Here is a 16,024-nt window from a genome sequence, read left to right as displayed (position 1 = left end):
TGCCCTTGTCTTTCCGTTTTGCTTGAAATGTTTTAAGATAGGGCCTTCTGCTTTCGATTGTAACTCTCCTTATTGCTTAATATGCGGTCTCCAGCCAGGCTCCATTAAAATTAAATTGCTAAGGGCTTCAGTCTGTTCAGATTGAAGATTTAGAATTTTTTTTTAGGTGAGACCTCCAGAAGAACCTCGTAATTCAACTTCTTGCTTAGGACTTGTGTCTTGGATTTTGAGTGTGGCCTACAACCGATCTAAAGTTAATCATGGAAGATCGATTAAAGTTTTAAGTGTTTTGCATCCTTATTGTAATATTGTGTGTTGATAAATAAAGTTTTTATGTTAAGTGCAACTGACAGCAATTCATTTTGGCCCCTTTCCACAACCTAATCCGCTCTGTCCTGCTAGCCCAGGCGTTTCAATTTCGTTTACGAACTGACGCAATCGAAGCGAAGCCGCAGTTTCCTTCCTTGAGCCGTTTTTAAACGCTCGAGTCTCCCAAATGGAGCAGTCAGTTGGGAAAGAAGAGAGAAACCCTTGAGGCTACGCTGGAATCTACAAGGAGTCCGTCTGCGCTGTAAAGGTGTGTTCCTCGGAGAACTGTTCGACTCGTCTCCGCGAGTCACTGTTTCTAATGTGACTGTCGGTGGTTCAGTACAGAGTCTTCTGTGATGTACTCGACTAATTAGTTTTCTTCGGCGCACAAAGTGTTATCACGATATGCAGTAACGTTTCCATAGCGGCTAGTGGACATGTGCAGATGTGTTGCTCGATAATGGTCTCTGAGACATGTGTAGGAATTACGCGAATTTCAGTGCCTGTGTTATTCTTAATTACTGTGCAAAGTTGCATTCATAACAAGACAAGCACTGCAATATCGTATTTATCCGCCGACACCTGGCAAGCGACTTTCAAGTAAAATGTTTAGACGGCTGTTGTGACCGGGCGGTTCTAGGCGCTTCAGTCCCTAACCGCGCTGCTGCTACGGTCATGGGTGTGTGTGACGTCCTTAGGTTAGTTAGGTTTTAGTAGTCTAAGTCTAGGGGGACTGATGACCTCAGATGTTAAGTCCCATAGTGCTTAGAGCAATTTTTTTAAATGTCTCACCTGTACGGGAATATACATAACAGATGTACAGACTGTAGATGCATGGTTGACGACATCTGGAAGTGGATCAGATAACCAAATGGTAAGGCGACCGTTCGTAATATATCGGGAAATCCGGGTTCGTGTCCCGGCCCGGCACAAATTTTCACTGTCGACATTCCATTCTACAGCTGATGACTCTTCGTATTCGCAATTGCGAATACAGTTAATGTGTTAGAATTATTTTGTACTTGGCCGCTAGACCAATAACTGCATGTCTATTGCAGTCTGTAAGGAGTCGGAGGCAAGATGCAACCGCACTTAAGTGCTATGCAACGTTTCGGCCTTCTGGGCTATTTTGTAAGTCGAAAAGCATTTGTTTTAAAAAAATCATAATTTCTTGTAATTGCTTTATGAAAACTACAGATTTAAATCTAGTAATAGGCCGTCCACAAGCACAAAAAGGAAATGTTGAGTACGGAGCAAGAGTCAATTCGTGGTCAGTTGTATCTAGTTCAACGGTAACTGCACCTGAATGACAGAATGCAGGAAAAGTAGTAATCACATTCGGGAAATGCTGAGAAAATAGAGATTATTGCGCTCTCGTTTAAAGATCACGCAATTGTTAACAGACAAAAGTTAGCAGAAATTCGTGAGTCCGTAAGAAGATCAGTGCGCGAGGTATTTAACAACTTTCACCGTCATACCTTACCGAAAGATCTCACTGAAATCCGAGATAATTCTGGTCACACGTAATTTAACTAGGTCGTAGGTTTGTACCCCGTCACTCGATGAACACATAAGTGACGCAACAGGAGATGGCGAAAGGAAAGCTAAAGCTATAAATTTCGCGTTTAAGAAATCATTCACGCAACACAATAGTACAAACATACAGTCGTCTGACTGTCGCACACAATCCTTCATGGATGGCAAAGAAGTAGATATCCCAGGCGTAGAGGTGCAGCTGAAATATTTGGAAACAGTCGCTAGGTCTAGGTCCCTAGGTCTAGATGGAATCCAAATTCGGCTGTAAAGAGAGTACTCTTGAGAATTGGACCCCTACCTTTTTTTGAGTCATCAGTCTTTTGACTCCCGCTACGAATTCCTCTCCTGTGCCAATCTCAGAGTAGCACTTGCAACCTACTTCCTCAATTATTTGCTGTATGTATTCCAATCTCTGTCTTCCTCTACAGCTTTTACCCTATACTGCTCCCTATAGTATCATGATAGTCATTCCCTGATGTATTGATAGATGTCCTATCATCCTGGCCCTTCTCCTTATCAGTGTTTACCACATATTCCTTTCCGACTCTGCGCAGGACTTCCTCAGTCCTTACCTTATCATTCTGGGCAGTTTTCAACATTAATCTGTAGCACCATATCTCAAATGCTTAGATTCTTTTCTCTTCCGGTTTTCCCACAGTCCGTGTTTCACTACCATACAATTCTGTGCTCCAAACGTACATTCTCAGAATTTTCTTCCTCAAATTAAAGCCTACGTTCGATACAAGTAGACTTGCTCCATCCGTCACTGGCAATTTTGGTGCCTAGGTAGCAGAGTTCCGTAACTTCATCTACTACGTGACCAATGATGATAAGTTTCTCGCTGTTCTTATTTCTGCTATCTCTGATTACTTTCGTTTTTCTTCTATTTACTCTCAAACCATATTCTGCACTCACTAGACTGTTCAGTCCATTCAGCAGATCATGTAATCCTTCTTCATTTCACTGCTGATAGCAATGTCATCAGCGAGTCGTGTCATTAATATCTTCCCACCTCGAATTTTAATTCCACTGCTGAACCCTTCTTTTATTTCCGTCACTGCGTCTTCCATGTATAGTTTGAACAGTAGGTGCGAAAGGTTACATCCCTATCTGACACCGTTTTTAATCTGAGCACTTCGTTCTTGGTCTTCCTCTCTTTTAGTTCCCTCCTGGCATTTGTACATGTTCTATACTGTCTCTCATTATACCTTACCCATATTTTCGTCATAATTTCGAACATCTTGCGGCATTTGACAAATCCTCTGAATGTTTGTTGATTTTTCTTTGGTCTTGCTGCCCTTATCAACCGCAACGTCAGAATTGCTCTCTGCTACCTTTCCCAAAGCCAAGCTGATCATCTAACACGACCTCAATTTTCTTTTCCATTCTTCTGTATACCATTCTGGTCGGCAGGTTGGATGCATGAGCTGTGAAGCTGATTATGCGATAATTGTCGCATTTGTAGCTCCTACAGTCTTGGAATTGTGTGGACGATATTTTTCAGAAAGTGAGATGTCATGTCGCCAGACTTATACATTCTACACACCAACGTGAGTAGCCGTTTTGTTGTCACTTCCCCAATTATTTTAGAAATTCTGATGGAATGTTATCTATCTTTTGTGCCTTATTTGATCTTAAGTCTTCGAGAACTTTTTAAATTATGATTCGAAAACTGGACCCCTCATTTCTTCTGAACCGACTACTGTTTCTTCTTATGTGATATCAGAGAAATCTCCCCCCCCCCCTTCCCCCCTTAGACATCTTCACTGCTCTTTTCACCTATCCGCTCTCTCCTCTGCATTTAATAGTGGAACTCCCGCTGCACTCTTAATGATACCACCCTTGCTTTTAATTTCACTTTCATGTATACTGAATCAGTCCTTCCAATAATCATTTCTTTTCCGATTTCTTCACATTTTCCGTGCAGTCATTTCGTCTTAGTTTTCCTGCACTTCCTGTTTACTTCATTCCTCAGGGACTTGTATTTCTGTATTCCTGAATTTCCCTGAACATTATTGTACTTCCTTCTTTCATCGATCGACTGAAGCATTGTTCTGAAACCGATGGTTTCTTCTCAGGTACCTTCTTTGTATCAATGTTCTTCTTCGCAACTTTCGTGATTGCCCTTTTTAGAGACGTCCAATCCTCTTCAACTGTACTGCTTAGTGAACTATTCCGTAATGCAGCATCTATAGTCTTAGAGAACTTCAAGCATATCTCTTCACTCCTTAGTAACTCCGTGTCCCACAACATTTCGTATTGTTTCTTCCTGACTAATCTCTTATATTTGTAAGTAGGCTGTTTAGGTTTTTTTATTGGTAACGCCGCCGCCACGTAGCGCTCTGTATAAAAATCACTGGCTGTGCCGTGTGCAGTCTGTGGCTGGTTTGCATTGTTGTCTGCCTTTGTAGTGTTGGGCAGCGGCAGCTGGATGCTAACAGCAGGTAGCGTTGGGCAGTTGGAGGTGAGCCGCCAGCAGTGGTGGACGTGGGGAGAGAGATGGCGGAGTTTTGTAATTTGTAAGACTGGATGTCATGAACTATCATATATATTTTGACTATTAAGGTAAATACACTGTTTGTTCTCTATTAAAATCTTTCATTTGCTAACTATACCTATCAGTAGTTAGTGCCTTCCGTAGTTAGAATCTTTTATTTAGCTGGCAGTAGTGGTGCTCGCTGTATTGCAGTAGTTCGAGTAACGAAGATTTTTTGTGAGGTAAGTGATTTGTGAAAGGTATAGGTTAATGTTAGTCAGGGCCATTCTTTTGTAGGGATTATTGAAAGTCAGATTGTGTTGCGCTAAAAATATTGTGTGTCAGCTTAAGCACATTCATATACAATTTTTCAAAGGGGACGTTTCATATTTAACTCCAGCGTGTTCTTCATCACTACTACAGTGTGGTCTGAGTCCATGTCTGCTCCTGGGTACGCCTTACAATCCAGTATCTGATTCAGAATCTTTGACTGACTATGATGTAACCTTACTGAAATCTTCCCATATCACCCAGTCTCTTTTAAGTATACTTCCTCCTGTTGTGACTCTTGAACAGAGTGTTCGACATTACTAGCTGAAACTGATCACAGAACTCAGACTTTCTCTTCTCTCAGTCCCATGCCCTTATTCTGCCGTAACATTTTCTTCTATTGCTTCCCCTACCACAGCATTCCATATCCCATGACTATTACATTTTCATCTCACTTTACATACTGCATTTTCCGTTCAGTATCCTCATATACTTTCTGTGCCTCTTGATCTTCACTTTGCGACGTCGGCATGTTTACCTGAACTATCTACTAGCTTGCATTTATCGGGAATCTCGTTCACAGCGAAACGCCCCAAACGCCTGGGAAAAAAGACACAAGCCGCTCCTGTATGTAGGAGTAGGAAGACTAAAGGAACTGACAAGCGTAATTCTTTACATCGGTTTCCTGCAGAATTCTTGAACATATAGTGTCTCAATGTTTAGAGGCACAAAACGCGTGGGTATTTTCAGCTCGTTACTAAATGCAAATAAGTAGGAGGCCGTGTTGATAGGACCTGAAGGAGTCCAGGTTGCAATAATATGCTGTACGGCACACTGTTAGAGAGAAGGATATTATTCAAGAAACACACAGTACACACAGGACTGCAGCTGCGGCCATGAACTAATACAACATATTCTCAGCGACTAAGCCTGATGGGCCCTCCTCAGAGAATCAATGCAAACATTACAGAACTGTCTAAGGCCCGATTCTGAAAGTGCGTCTGCCTAGGCTGAAATCTAGCTAATAAGTGAACGAGGCACACTCCAGTTCCGTCGAGCTGCACAGCCCGCTAGAGTGCGCTGTGCTCGGCAGACGACGGGCTGCCAACCTTGCGTTGGCGCGGCGTTGTAGTAGTATCTGTGGCAATGATACTACAGAACACATTTTGATTTCGAATATAATAAATCTTGTAGAGAGAGAAGAGCTTCGGTCCACAAATCAGCTCGGATGTAGAAAGCATCGCTCGTGCGAAACTCAGTTGGCCACTTTCTCACATGGTATCGCACAAATAATGGATGGAGGGAAGAGGTAGATTCCTAGAGTTCCGCTGAGCGATTGACACGGTGCCGCATTGCAGCGTTAACCATGATACGGGTTAACGAAATAGCTTCCCAGTTATGCAACTGGCTGCAAGACTTCTTAAGTAATACAACCCAATACATTGTCCTCGACGGTGAGTGTTCATCAGAGACAAGTGTATCGTCAGGGGTGCCCCAGGGAAGTGCGACAGTATTGCTTTTATTCTGTGAATGTATAAATGACCTAGCGGTCAGGCTGAGTGGCAGTCCGCGACTGTTTGCTGATGATGCTATGGAGTACGGGACGGTGCCGTCGTTGGGTGACTCTAGGAGGATACAAGATGACTTGACAAAATACCTAGTTGGTGTGATAAATGGCAGCTTGCTCCGAAGGTAGAAAAATGTAAGTTAATGCGTATGAGTAGGAAAAACAAACTCGTTCGGGGACATTAGCGGCGTGCTGTTTTGCACCGTAACGTTAATTACGTGTCTTGGCGTGAGCCGCAAAGCAATGTGAAATGGAGTGATCAAGTCAGGCTGGTGGCAATGGGGGCAGATGCTTGACTTTGTTTTAGTTGGGGAAATGTAACTCATTCAAAAAGCAGACGGCGTATATAACGATAGTGCGACCCATTCTTGAATACTGTTCGAGTGTTTGGCATCCCTTCCAGCTCTGTTCAAGTCACACCTATCTTAGGTAGGTTGGCTTACTTTCTTTCTACGTGATGTCATTATGAAACGACCAGGGACCATGGGAAATACGGCCCGCTCAACGAATATCGGCAGTGATGGTTACATCATGGGAAACCAATTACACCCCGCCTCTGTTCCACCAGATACAAGACATTGTGGATGCGGACAGGCCTTTGAATGGGGAGTTGCTGCTTTGTTTGGGCTCCACCATTCGTTTATTTTCCTTTTGGTAGCATGAAGACGTCATTTATCGTCAACTGTAACGATACAGGATAGGAACGGTTGGTGTTTTTCACGAGTGAATTGATGACAAGCCATCCGAGATGCATATGTGACCACCTGCTCATTTCTTTTTTTGTTTTATTTTGGCTTAGAGCACACATACGAGTTTTGAATCTTCCCCATTCCATGCAAATGTCGTGCGATGGTGGAATGATCACACTGGTCGGTGTAGCTGAGCGGTTCTGGGCGCTACAGTCTAAAACCTCGCGACCGCTACGTCGCAGGTTCGAATCCTGCCTCGGGCATGGATGTGTGTGATGTCCTTATGTTAGTTAGGTTTAAGTAATTCTAGGTTCTAGGGGACTGATGACCTTAGAAGTTAAGTCAGATAGTGCTCAGTGCCATCTGGACCATTTTTGGAATGATCACAGTTTATCACATGTACCAGCTGTCGAGCAGACTGACTTGGATTATAGTGGGTTAAGGCGTTCATCAAACCCCTAAGGTCTTTCAGAACGTGAAGAGGCACTAATGACTAAACGGTCCTGGTTAAATGAAGAAAACCATTTTCTTGCCGTGCTCTGTCCAGTGGAATTATCCCCATGCACGGTGCAAATGTTTCTGGCTGCCTTCACTGCTGTCTCCCCTCTATTGAACTCAAACAGAAGAATATGTCGAAAATGTTCCGATTTCTCCACTTGGCACTCTCATTCTTGCTTCCACAGCCCCAGTCACTACCTCCAAATGAGAAAATGACAATATGTAGACTCACATAACAGTGAAGTAGAAATAAAAAAATTACAGTCGATAGATAAATCCATAGCAATAGAAATACCAAACTGCATAACAAAATTGTTACGAACTAATGCACCAACCTAATACAGGAAACAAACTTACTTTTCAGACTGCTGTCATTTTGTATTAGCTGCCCTCCGTTTGTTCGAAATATTAAAGAGATGATGGCGACTATAAAATTTCGTTACTGTACTTAACTATACTGCGCCCGAACAGGCCTTGGAAGGCCAAACGGTACCGACCTGTCGCCGTGTCATCCTCACCCACAGTCGTCACTGGATGCGGATATGGAAGGTCATGAGGTCAGCACGCCGCTCTCCCGGACATATGTCAGTTTCCGAGACCGGAGCCGCTATTTCTCAGTCAAGTAGCTCCTCAGTTTGTAAGTAGGCTGTTTAGGTTTTTTTTATTGGTAACTCCGCCTCCACGTAGCGCTCTGTATAAAAATCACTGGCTGTGTCGTGTGCAGTCTGTGGCTGGTTTGCATTGTTGTCTGCCATTGTAGTGTTGGGCAGCGGCAGCTGGATGCTAACAGCCCGTAGCGTTGCGCAGTTGGAGGTGAGCCGCCAGCAGTGGTGGATGTGGGGAGAGAGATGGCGGAGTTTTGAAATTTGTAAGAATTGGTGTCATGAACTGCTATATATATTATGACTAGTGAGGTAAATACATTGTTTGTTCTCTATTAAAATCTTTCATTTGCTAACTGTGCCTATCATTAGTTAGTGACTTCCGTAGTTTGAATCTTTTATTTAGCTGGCAGTAGTGGCGCTCGCTGTATTGCAGTAGCTTGAGTAACGAAGATTTTTGTGAGGTAAGTGATTTGTGAAACGTATAGGTTAATGTTAGTCAGGGCCATTCTCTTGTAGGGATTTTTGGAAGTCAGATTGGGGTGCGCTAAAAATATTGTGTGTCAGTTTAAGCACAGTCGTGTATAAATTTTTCTAAGGGGACGTTTCATATAGACCAGTCTTGTACAATTGTTCTAAGGGGACGTTTCAAGTTTGCCTCACAAGGGCTGAGTGCACCCCGCTTGCCAACAGCGCTCTGCAGAGCAGATGGTCACTCATCCAACTGCTGGCCCAGCCCAACAGCGCTTAACTTCGGTGATCTGGCGGGAACCGGTTTTATCACTGCGCCAAGGCCGTTGGCTTCGTTAGTGTACGGATGCAATTTAAGAAACTTGTTCGTATAGAAAAACTCCATCAGAACAAGGGTATAACGGTATAATCGACCACCGTGTCCTCCTCAGCCGATAGGCTTCACTGGATGCGGGTATGGAGGCGCACGTGGGCTCAACACACCGCTCTCCCGCCAGTTTTCGTGTCCGGACCCGTTAGCCGCTAGTTCTCAGTCAAGTAATTCCTCAAGTGGTCTCACAAGGGCTGAGTTCACTCCGCTTGTCAAAACCTCTAGGCAGGTCCGGTCGGTCACCCATCCAAGTGCTTGCCGAGCTCGGCAACGCTTAACTTCGCTGTCAAAAAATGGCTCTGAGCACTATGCGACTTAACTTCTGATGTCATCAGTCACCTAGAACTTAGAACTACTTAAACCTAACTAACCTAAGGACATCACACACATCCATGCCCGTGGCAGGATTCGAACCTACGGCAGTAGCGATCGCTCGGTTCCAGACTGTAGCGCCTAGAACCGCACGGCCACTCCGACCGGCTAACTTCGGTGTCATCACACCGGCAAGACCGTTGACCTGCTCGTATAGTGACCTTTAAAAATGTGATAACCGTCATTAGCGTAACATAATGTTTAGAAATGACATGGTGAATATTCTGATTCGTTCTGTATTCTAAGTTATTAATTAAATAATTATTTTGCATTACAGTATGGCAGCAAGACGTTACGGGATGAGGAGCACAGATGCACAGTATTTAGCTTCATTAGGATATCTAAATGCGGATCATGAATCACATTAATTTAAAATTAAGGTACAGTTCCGTGTTCTGATCTCAGAAGAGTCAATCGCGGCCGACCGGCCGCTGTGTCGTATTCTACCTGTGGTGTCATCGTATGTAGTGTGGAAGGGCACATGGTCAGCTCTTCCGATAGTTTTCGGATTTCTTGACCTTGGACGCGCTACGAATCGGTGAGGGCACCCGTAGTAGTCCTCCCACCAAGGAAAAATTCCTGCTAAACTAGGAAACTAACCCAAGTAAATGTATGGGATTCATCTGCACTGACAATTCAGCTACAGAGGTGGGCATTAAATGAATATACACACATACGAAACGTGCATACAACCCATTCTAAGAGGCTTGCTGATAATAACAACAAAAATTCAAATGGATATGTAAATTTTTAGCTTCAGAAAAGAATTTTCTAACTAAATTAATGATGGTTAGAGTCTATTCTTCCGAGGGTGAGTCAAATGAAAACCTTAAATATTTTTTAAAATATTATTTATTGTTCAGAAGTGGTACAAAGTTGTATCACTTTTCAACACAATCTCCCCATCGCTCAATGCAAGTCCTCCAGCGCTTACAAAGTGCATAAATTCCTTTAGAAAAAAATTCTTTTGGTAGACCGCCTAATCACTCATGCACTGTGTGCCGTACGTCTTCATCAGAACGGAACTTCTTTCCTCCCATTGAGTCTTTGAGTGGTCCAGACATTTGGAAATCACATGGGGCAAGGTCTGGTGAGTATGGTGGATGAGGAAGACACTCGAAATGGAAGTGAACCTACATTTAGTCCCCAGTAACGATTCTTGCAAGGAAGCCATCACCTTCTCGTTCAAAGCGCCAAAGAAGTTCTTCACAAGCATCAACACGTCGTTCTCTCATTTCAGGAGTCAGCTGCCGTGGCACCCATCTTTCAGACACTTTGTGAAACAGGAGCACATCATGCACAATGTGGTGTGCTGACCCATGAATAATCTGTAAACATGCTGAAATGTCATTCAGTGTCACTCTGTGGTTTTCCTTCACTATGGCTTCAACTGCTGCAATGTTCTGTGGAGTCACAACTCGTTGTGCCTGACCTGGACGAGGAGCACCTTCCACTGAAGTCACACCATTTGCGAACTTCCTACTCAATTCGTAGACTTGCTGCTGTGACAAACATGCATCACCGTACTGAACCTTCACTCGTCGATGAATTTCAATAGGTTTCACACCTGACAACGCAAAAACCGAATAACAGAACGCTGTTCTTCCCTGGTGCAAATCTCAAGTGGGGCGGCCATCTTTATACTGATATTGCGACGGTATGCATGCATCTGCACTATGCTGCCACCTAAAGGCCATTCTGAACGCTCTTTGTAGCATGCTTGCCAACTTACACGATAACGGCGCGAAATTTAGATCTGTTATTACAAATTTAAGGTTTTTATTTGACTCACCCTCTTCCAATGAAAAAAAAATGTATAGCCAATAAAATTCGTCTCGTTACGTGACTGCATTGTAAGTGTGTAAAATTTTCTGAAGTTTCGGCCATTTGCAACAGTGTCCAAAACGTTGAAAAATTTCACACGCTGGCAGTGCGGTCAAACACCCAAAAGAATTGTATTGGCTCTGACAATGCATGTCAGACGTAATAAAACTAGATTCCGATGATGCAGAAAGAAACGGACTGCGTCCTACTTTCAACTCAGAAGAAGGAATGGCAGACAAAATGTATCCAAGAAATATCACTGAATCTGAGGGAAAGGGGTTTCGGTAACAATTCAACGAGCTTATTTTGTTAGATGTAGATCTACAACTCCGTGTTGTTACACACGTTCGCAGAGCATTCCGTGCAATTCTGAACGGGATCCATTAACTCTGAAATACTATGACCGCTATTTCAAAATTACGATTGTCTAGGGATGCGTTTTTTGTCAAACAATGATTCTAACTTTACATAATCAACCACAATACGCTAGGACGTTATTGGAAGTCCTCACACATCTAATTCGAGATGGATTCTTATACATTTCTGGCATTACACCTTTACGCTTTAATATACACTCCCGGAAATGGAAAAAAGAACACATTGACACCGGTGTGTCAGACCTACCATACTTGCTCCGGACACTGCGAGAGGGCTGTACAAGCAATTATCACACGCACGGCACAGCGGACACACCAGGAACAGCGGTGTTGGCCGTCGAATGGCGCTAGCTGCGCAGCATTTGTGCACCGCCGCCGTCAGTGTCAGCCAGTTTGCCGTGGCATACGGAGCTCCATCGCAGTCTTTAACACTGGTAGCATTCCGCGACAGCGTGGACGTGAACCGTATGTGCAGTTCACGGACTTTGAGCGAGGGCGTATAGTGGGCATGCGGGAGGCCGGGTGGACGTACCGCCGAATTGCTCAACACGTGGGGCGTGAGGTCTCCACAGTACATCGATGTTGTCGCCAGTGGTCGGCGGAAGGTGCACGTGCCCGTCGACCTGGGACCGGACCGCAGCGACGCACGGATGCACGCCAAGACCGTAGGATCCTACACAGTGCCGTAGGGGACCGCACCGCCACTTCCCAGCAAATTAGGGACACTGTTGCTCTTGGGGTATCGGCGAGGACCATTCTCAACCGTCTCTACGAAGCTGGGCTACGGTCCCGCACACCGTTAGGCCGTCTTCCGCTCACGCTCCAACATCGTGCAGCCCGCCTCCAGTGGTGTCGCGACAGGCGTGAATGGAGGGACGAATGGAATGTATCCCGTGCCACCCAACGTGCTCTAGAAGGTGTAAGTCAATTACCCTGGCCAGCAAGATCTCCGGATCTGTCCCCCATTGAGCATGTTTGGGACTGGATGAAGCGTCGTCTCACGCAGTCTGCACGTCCAGCACGAACGCTGGTCCAACTGATGCGCCAGGTTGAAATGGCTTGGCAAGCCGTTCCACAGGACTACATCCAGCCTCTCTACGATCGTCTCCATAGGAGAATAGCAGCCTGCATTGCTGCGAAAGGTTCATATACACTGTACTAGTGCCGACATTGTGCATGTTCTGTTGCCTGTGTCTATGTGCCTGTGGTTCTGTCAGTGTGATCATGTGATGTATCTGACCCCAGGAATGTGTCACTAAAGTTTCCCCTTCCTGGGAAAATGAATTCACGGTGTTCTTATTTCAATTTCCAGGAGTGTAAAATAAAGAAAAACTGTAATATTTTATTTGAAATTGTTCGCACTCATCTAGGCTTACCTAAATGGTTATATTGTATGTCGTCCGTTGTGGGTGGTTCAGTTTATGTATCCACTGATACGAATTAAGGAAACCTGGTTCCTAATTTATACCGCTTGCATATTTTTTAAAAAAACTGAATGGAATATGTTCATTTTTCTCAGATTTTCAGTTATTTAAATCAGATACCAAGAACGACATCTTTTAGTTGGGGATAGTACTGTTTGAATAATTTTGTAATTTACTGTGTAGAGTATAATAAGTAAAATCTCAAGTGGGTACAATTTAAGCAGTTCTCCTCCGCTGAGGATATGCAGTGTAATTAGTGTCGCCAGTCACGTCACACTAAACAATTTGGCTATTAACTTCATAATGTGTTCAAGCGTCTGTATGAAATGTGACCATCATACCGTTGTTACAGAGCAATTCACTGCAAGTTCCGAGTCAGAAAACCAGTGTTGCAGACATGGTAGTTCTAAAGTAGTGTTGTTGCGGATGCTCCCTCAGGGCTGGAGCGATCATCATTGCCATCTTCTTTGTGGTGAGTACACGAGAAAAAATATACATGATACGGCAGTAATTAGAGTACTGCATCCTCAGTGCATCAACAACTTTAGCTGTACTTGCTAGTGATCTATCCTTGCCGTTTCCCCTTATACTCTTTTTTTAAGCCATCAATCTTTCTACTTGTTTCACTCTGTACTATCCTTGTAACCCATAAGATGTTACTACACCCAGCATGCTATGTAACTGTTTTGCATAGTCTAACCTTTATAACCTTTGTCTGTATACCTACTATTTTCTTGCATAATGCTAATCCCAGCACCAAGCCAACTATTCTTGGATACCATAACAAGTGTCACGCTATTCTGTCCCTTTTTCTGCTTAGGTCCTTCCACAAACTTATTTCCCCACTTTTTTTTTCAGTGTGTACTTGTTCATTTTGAACCTTATCTGCCCATCGAATTTTTAATATACTTCCAAAGTACTTTATTTCAACCGCTCAACTAATTTGTCAGTTCCATTTCAATATATGGTATTTAGAGGGCTCTTCGATTGAAGAAAGCCTATCCGTGTTGTTTCGACCATCTGTCGAATCTTCCATGCCAGACCGGAAAAGAGAATTGTGTGCTTTATAGTGCTACAGCGATGAAAAATAATATTATGATGATGTCAAACCTTATTTTCATGATATAAAGAAGAACTGACAATATTAAAAATGCAATTATAATTTTATTATTTTACTTTTTGTGCTCAGTGAATCAAAGACTTTATATTGCACGGAAAAAACTAGCATTGTTTGTACTACGAAACTATATATGATTGTTAAGTGAGAACGGATTCTATGTAAGACATTTTGTCTGGGCGGATTTTGTTCTCGTACTGATCGGCAGAGGAAGAAAAGTTTCTTAATCGATGTATGCGGTAGAAAAAGAAAAGTTTCTTAATAGATGTAAGGAGAGAGAGAGAGATAATCCTTGTGGACAACTGTATAAGAAAAGGTAAATACAAGTTATTCAAAACAAATATCTCTAAAGTGTATCGTCTTGTGATTTTTAAAGACTGAAAATTGCGGTGTTTAATCTAAACCTGTCCTGAATAACAGCGAAGAACATTTATGTCATCATATATTTTCTTCGTTTGACTACGGTTGTGATTCGCATGTTACTTTTTGTTGCGCGATGTGTTAGGAATATTTTCATTATACGCGCAGAAGTGCACACAGTTTTAATCGAACCTGCATCTTCCGGAAACGATAACTCTTAATCAGTACAATTACGCGAATACAGTCTAAATTGCAACCGTGATCACAAAAGTGTTTCCTGGACCTGACCTTTATAAATGTGTAGACTTGAAAGCGAACAGCATTGCACCATCGCTGGCTCGCAACAATTGAAAGAAAACTAAACAGGGACTGTACAACTTTAAATTTTAACGCCGTCAGCGTTACGAAATCTGAACGACGTAAGTTATTTAATTAAATATTAACAGGAAGAGAATTATTAAATTTTAAAGATTAAATCATAGCAAAGAATTAAAGCATTTAAGCATCATTACGTCTGTTTGCATTAGTACTTGAGTATCAGATACCATCATATCTATTTAAAAGTCAGTGCGTAAATAAAATTGCCACCTTTTATAATTATTATTACAGCAATTCAGCTTCTTCCACAATACTGGCAGGCCCTATTTGCTGTTAATAAAATCAGTCTTCAACTTTCTGCTCATCACCTGCTTCTTTGCTTAGTTTATCCTTATGTTGTATTCTCCCCTGTTGTGTCAAGTTCTTTTTACGTCCAGACAGAAAGTTTATGTCGCCTGCGAACTGTGTTTGCCTGAGACAGACAGCTTAAAATTGTAATGCATTCTGTTTTGTGAGGCAAGCGCTGTTTAATTTTTTTTATAGATGTTTGGGTTCTACCTCAACTTCATACTGCGATAAAAGGTCCCTGATAATTGGAAGCGTTGTTGCCAGCTTTCAGACGCAAGCTTCAGAAGGCTGACACCAGTACTGCCATAGCTATCTAAAAATGCTGCAGCACTGAGGCACTATCATACAAAATAAAACTTAAATCAGTTTCGTGATTGATCGTGGTAGACACGCAAGTAACTGCGCCAAACCCAATTTAACTATCATGTACACTGACGGAAAAAATGTGAACACCAAGAAGGAGTCTTGCGACATAAACGAAATTTGGTGCGCGTGTTCCTACATCTGAAAGATGATGCGTATTCAAATACCAAGCGAGTCGCACAAGACTGGCCCTGAGAGAGCCACTATGAGGATGCAAATAAGGTTTGCTTTAAATAAAACCTGTAACTGTCCTGGTCGTTAGTTACCTTTGAGACTGGACGTGGTGAGTTGATTTTATCTTGAATGCCCTTAGGGCGACGAAGTGTGGCGTTCGCTGTGTTATTCAGTGGTTTGGTATTTAACCAATTTGTAAATGGAAACGATAATCTTATTTTATTACACTGAGTAATTACTAAATAATTTTTCTCCCGGCTAAAGATTTAATCAAGTCGCTAAGGAACTCCAAGTTAACGTCGTGTTAAAATGTTGTCTGTAAGTTGTGTAAGTGTCACTAAATCACAGTTCATACAACACATTCTATACAACTATGGATTACGATGGAAACAGTTATCTTCAGCAAAATGATAATTAAAACCACCGAATAACAGCCGCGCACAACACTGACGTATGTTACCTGAAACAATATTTTTAGCAACTCGCGCGTATTTAATTTCTGCTCCATACATCAGCTAGAAAAGTTTCTTATAAGGATCGTGCTATGAGCACTGTATTT

The 16,024-nt window shown here is 42.8% G+C and overlaps 1 protein-coding gene across 1 annotated transcript in view; it reads left to right on the top strand.

Moving 5' to 3' along the window:
- Positions 1 to 505: 505 nt before the first annotated feature.
- Positions 506 to 16,024, top strand: part of LOC126292061 (uncharacterized) — a 33,140-nt gene continuing 17,621 nt past the window's right edge. The window contains exons 1-2 of the mRNA XM_049985865.1: positions 506 to 577; positions 13,138 to 13,257. The gene's annotated coding sequence lies outside the window, so the exon portion shown is untranslated. The remainder of the gene's footprint in view (positions 578 to 13,137; positions 13,258 to 16,024) is intronic.

Source organism: Schistocerca gregaria, chromosome 9, assembly GCF_023897955.1.
Source record: "Schistocerca gregaria isolate iqSchGreg1 chromosome 9, iqSchGreg1.2, whole genome shotgun sequence".
In the NCBI taxonomy this organism is placed as follows: Eukaryota; Metazoa; Arthropoda; class Insecta; order Orthoptera; family Acrididae; genus Schistocerca; species Schistocerca gregaria.
This window is presented reverse-complemented; position numbering and strand designations above follow the sequence as displayed.